Source organism: Stigmatopora argus, chromosome 16 (assembly GCF_051989625.1).
Source record: "Stigmatopora argus isolate UIUO_Sarg chromosome 16, RoL_Sarg_1.0, whole genome shotgun sequence".
In the NCBI taxonomy this organism is placed as follows: Eukaryota; Metazoa; Chordata; class Actinopteri; order Syngnathiformes; family Syngnathidae; genus Stigmatopora; species Stigmatopora argus.
In genome coordinates this window covers 13,657,938-13,663,568 of record NC_135402.1, presented here as the reverse complement: position 1 = coordinate 13,663,568, position 5,631 = coordinate 13,657,938, and positions in this window count along the sequence as shown.

Here is a 5,631-nt window from a genome sequence, read left to right as displayed (position 1 = left end):
GTGCTGAGTAACTTTTGAATTTGTTAAAAAAATTAGATGTCAATTAAAAAAATAATTAACTTATTTTTTTTTGAGTAAATATAGCCACAAATCCAAATTTCAAAACATACATAAACAACAAATCCCGTACAAAAGTTGTTATACACAATTTGAAAAGATTTTTTTTTTTTTAAACTATAAAATACGCGAAAAACGTTGACGGGTATGGTAAAGTCATTGCTATCATGATTTGATTAGTCCCTGAACTAATGTTCATTCAATGCCACTGTCCCACTTCAAATCAGTGGCGGGTGGTGCATTTTCTGGTAGCGCCTTCAACGTATCAATCCAACCCTCGAAAACTATTTTATGGCTATAAAACCTCTACTGCAGCTACAGCTGCAACACATAAAAAATAATCAATAAAATAATGCACAAAAATTGGGTAAAATCAACTTCCTAGCAGCATTTCATGATTAAATACAAATACTGGAGCTTTTCAGACATTAAAACCAGGCCAGGGGGTGATTTTCCCGGGAAAAGACAGCGATGAACGTCAATGGCGTACGGGCAAACATTGCCCGAAAATGGGGTAAAATCCAGCCGAAAACAGCATTTATTGATTAAATATAAATACTGGAGCTTTTTAGACATCAGAACCGGGCCCGGAGTATCATTTCCCCGGTAAAAAGACAGCGATGAACGTCGATACGTCCATACGTGAAATGACAAAAAATGCACTAAAATACTAAAATTAGGTAAAATCCACTTCCTAGCATCATTTATTGATTGAATACAAATACTGGAGCTTTTGAGACATTACAACCAGGCCAGGGGGGTGATTTTTCCCGGGAAAAGACAGCGATGGACGTCAATGGTGAAACGCCAAAAATTAAACTGGGGTAAAATCCACTTCCTAGCAGCATTTTGTGATTAAATACAAACACTGGAGCTTAAATACAAACACTGGAGCTTTTCAGATATCAGAACTTGGCCCACAATTGAAATATTATTTAGGAATATGGCCATATTTTACTCACCAAAAATCCTTTTTACACAATATCCATCCTCCTTTCTTTCTTCCTTCTTTCCTATCGCCATCGAAGCTAATGATGAAAGTCGAGCCTGTCCTGTCACATTTCTGGCATAGTCCGTTTTGAAAATGGCTTTAAATCAACACAACAATATATTTGATGGTGCAGCTAAGTTAGCACACTGAAAGTGCCGCACACACCATATTCCCGGCTGTAACAGGCTTGCTAGCTTCGGAGTTGACCGCCCTTTCTTAATGATGTCCATTTTTTTTCTGGAAAAGTCCGTCTGGAAAATAGCTTTGTGAGAGAAATCTGCAACAGAATTCATTTGTTTTTGCCACTGTCGGCCAGTTTGCGATGTCTGGCTGCTTTGGCCCGCCTACTAGCCAATCATAGTTTGTGAAAGCAATGACATGTCCCAGCCAGCAAAATGCTAACGCCTATGAAAAATCATTGTGGGGTTGCCAACTCGAAATCTGATTGGTTAAAAGCAACAGTCTAGTTTAATGCAGCAGAGCCCCCAAGAACTGATTGTGAAGGCTTTGAGGCAGATCTGATCTGGCAACAAATAATGGCTGAAATGTGATTGGTTAAATGCTTCAATATGAAAACACACATCTGGAAGCAGTGCAACCAGGGGGAAAAGCAATGAAAGGAAGCTAACAGACCATTTGGAATAATAAGTATTGATGGACAAAATATAATACGATTCAGATATTTCTTAGGCCAGCAGAGAAGGCCTTGAAGGCCCTGACGGCCCGCCACTGCTTCAAATAGATTGGGTGTCTACTAGTGACACCTCATCTCATCACATCTCATTTTCTGAACCGCTTTATCCTCATTAGGGTCGCGGGGGGTTCGAGCCTATCCCAGCTCACGCACATCATTCATTGCAAGAAATTTTAATCTGGCAAATCTAAAAATTGTTTTGCCGAAATTTTACCAGCATGTGAAATGTCCAACAACAAAGGATACAACTCTGGATCATGTCTACTCTAACATCAGTTGTGCATACAGAGCTATACCACTCCCACACTTTTGACAGTCGGATCACTTATCATTGTTCATTGTCCCAGCATGCACCCCCATCAGCCGACAAACAAAGCCCAAAAGACAAACCATAATCATCTGGCCTGACGATGCCCTCTCACGACTCCAAGACTGCTTTGAACATACACAGTGGGAGACTTTCCACCATGAGGACCTGGGCACATTCAGACACAGAAATGTCTTACAACAAGTACTGTATGTGTTACACCCTGCATTCGATCTTGACACACAGGGGGAAATAATCAGAACAGCGAGATGTTGTTGTTACTTCAATCCAAACTTTTACTGTAATGATCCAACAAACCTCCCGTGCTTCAAGCTATTTGCTAAGACATCAATAATCGAATACCGATCTACTTTAACATGCCCCACACTTGCCATGTGGATCCAAGGATCACCAATCGAACACCGATACACACATTCAATCCAAACTCGTCATAGCTTCTTTACATGCAATCGTTAATAAATCAAACACTCTAGCATGTCACACTAATAAATCAAACACTCTAGTATGTCACACTCTCCCCCACAAAAACAAATGTCGTCCCGACATCAGTATATTCCAAATATCTTCCCCTTGTTGGTTGTAATGCTGAACAGTCTAGCGAACTTGTCATTTCACATCCTCTTCTGTAAGCTGATACTCATGAAAACTCCAGGCGGCAAGGGCCACAGTTCAAATATAATCCACAACTCGTACGGTCCACGTTCACTGGATGGAAACTGTAATCACAGTCGTAACAGTCCATGTTCGCATAATACATGCCACCCTTGTAGGCTCAAGCCTGTTGGAGTCCATACATAAAGGGTGGTTGAATGTAATATGGCTGCAGGTGTCCTAACCAAGGAACCACTCCTGGTGCAGGGTAAGAAGGTAGCAGCTGATGTGGTGACTGAGTACTATAACAGGAGGGGACACCAAGCTGATCATAGGTCGTTCGTCGTGGTGGATGTCTCTCCCTTCTTGGCCGTTCATAAGTCAACGCCTCAGGTTCATTCACAGTGGTTGGCAGACAGGTCTCTGATAAATGATCATCACGAGGATCTTCAACAGCCAGATTTGTTCCCTCACCAGGCAGGTCCTCCCGCTGATAGTCATCTTCTCGTTGTACTGGTCCGGAAGCAGGGCCCTTCACTCCGAGTCTCTGATTCGCTGGCATTGGCCTGTGCTCAGACTCCATCCCTTGTCTTCCTTTCTCCACTTTGGCCTTGTATAACTCCAGCTTGTCAGCTTTGATTGCGCGTTCTCTCAGCGCATCCAGTTCATCGCGATAGGCGCGGGCTGCACGGGCGTCTACGAGCAGCCTCAAATTCTCCTGCTGGAGCCTCTTTATTTCTTCCTCCATGTTTTCCTGCTGGTGTCTGTTGTCCAGCAGTTGTTCATTCCTCTCTTCTAGCTCTTGTCTAAGTCGTCTGATCTTTGCCTTTGAATCGGCAGGTTCCACCATCAGGTGTTGCTGAGTTCCCACCTGCTGCTGTTGCATGCTGGGAGGATTGACGATGGCCAGTGGACTGGGTGTGCCACAAAGCACACGAACCACACCTTCCCTTTCCCGAGTTAGCTCTGCTATAGTCTCTTCTTTTAGTGGTCTGCCTCCTCGGATTTTACATCCAGCTTGGAAATGTTCTCCACTCCCACACCGATAACAATGTGTGCACTTCACATCTCGCCCTCCCTGCTGACAAGCACAACACCTTCTTGGGACATAAGCAGGGCGGCTAGTGTTCCAGGGGGGTGCTGGGGGCTTGCTGTAGTAATTTTGTTTTGCAAAAGGTGGCTGGGGCTCCCTAACTGGTCTTCTAACTGAAGGTGGGAGGTAGGACTGAGGCTGAAACATAGCCTGCTGTAGTGTCTCACTGATCTGAGCTATCTCTGCACTGAGATCTTTAAGAGAAGCAACACTTGCCTTAAGTTCAGTCAACTCCGCTCGTACCTCACGGGACACTTTTGGTTTTTCTTCTCCAGGGCAATTGGTAGGTCGTAGTTCTTCTGAGTGCACCTTGCTAATATGTGTCGCTGCCTGTGGGGTACTAAACTTCTTTTTATTTCTCCTTTCTGTTTCATTAGCACAGGCTACATTTAACCGCTCTAGCAAAAGCTCATCTGAAGTCTTACAGTTCAGCAAGAGAGGCTGCATATCTACTCTAACACTGTCACTCTGGAGACCAGTGAGTATCGTGTGCAAGCACATACGCTGGACTAAACTTGGGTTGTACTGGATTCCTGATTCTGATTCTCGAGATGCAAACAGTACCTTCTGCCTAAGAACTAAGACTCGCATTAAGAAACTTTGAGGAGTCTCTTTGATATGCTGCACTTCTGAAGCTAACTGCACATAGAGGTCGGTAGCACTCCTTTCCTGAAAATGAGCGCGTAGGATGCGTTTGAGTGTGGGAAGAGTGAGGTTAGGTTTCTCTTCCAAATAATTACGTAGCTGCAAACTGGGGGAGATAGCTCTGATAACTGCATCAATAATTTCCACATCTAGGTAACCCCTATTCAGTCCATTTTCAATTTGATGAACAAGGCTGGAGAGTGTCAGCTTGTCCCTCTGGCCTGGTTCACCTATTTGGCCGGCAATTTTGAAGTCCTTGCGCCAGTATGAGCTTGGCTGGGGCTGGGGAGACACACCCCCTTGAGGGGCCGCAGCATCTGGTAGCTGGGGCAAAGTTATTGGAGTCTCTTCCAATCTTGATCCTTGCTTTTCGTTTTCATCTATTTTGACTTCATGCTTCATATCTGATATTTTATCTTTCAGTTTCAACAATTCAGACATGCCTTCATCCTGCAGTTCCTCTAGTTCTTCTCTTTCTAGGTACTTCACAATGTGAGCCACTAATGATAGACGCGATTTCCGTTTAACACTTCTTAATATGTTAAGAAAGTCACATATTTCCAGTAGGTTATTTTCCGTCAGGTTGTTCAATGTTCCTACCACCTCTTCGAGTAACTGTTCCATTTTGTTGACGATCTAGGAGCTCTGTTGACTGTACAGGAGTGAACTCTGAACTGGCACGTCTTTACTGTCCATCTGATGATCTCGTAGGCCTCAGATGACAAGTACTCAACCGCCAACTTCCAGTTCTTCTTAAACAGCAACACCTCCTCTCACTGCCATCGGCCTGGTTTGTGGGGGGATTTAGCTGGCTCAGAATTCAGTGAGCAGGTCATGGACACTGGACATCTGAACAGCAATCCCAGCGGTGCCTCCAAAATGTTACACCCTGCATTCGATCTTGACACACAGGGGGAAATAATCAGAACAGCGAGATGTTGTTGTTACTTCAATCCAAACTTTTACTGTAATGATCCAACACACCTCCCGTGCTTCAAGCTATTTGCTAAGACATCAATAATCGAATACCGATCTACTTTAACATGCCCCACACTTGCCATGTGGATCCAAGGATCACCAATCGAACACCGATACACACATTCAATCCAAACTCGTCATAGCTTCTTTACATGCAATCGTTAATAAATCAAACACTCTAGCATGTCACACTAATAAATCAAACACTCTAGTATGTCACATATGGCAATGGTCACTGTGCAGAAGACTATATA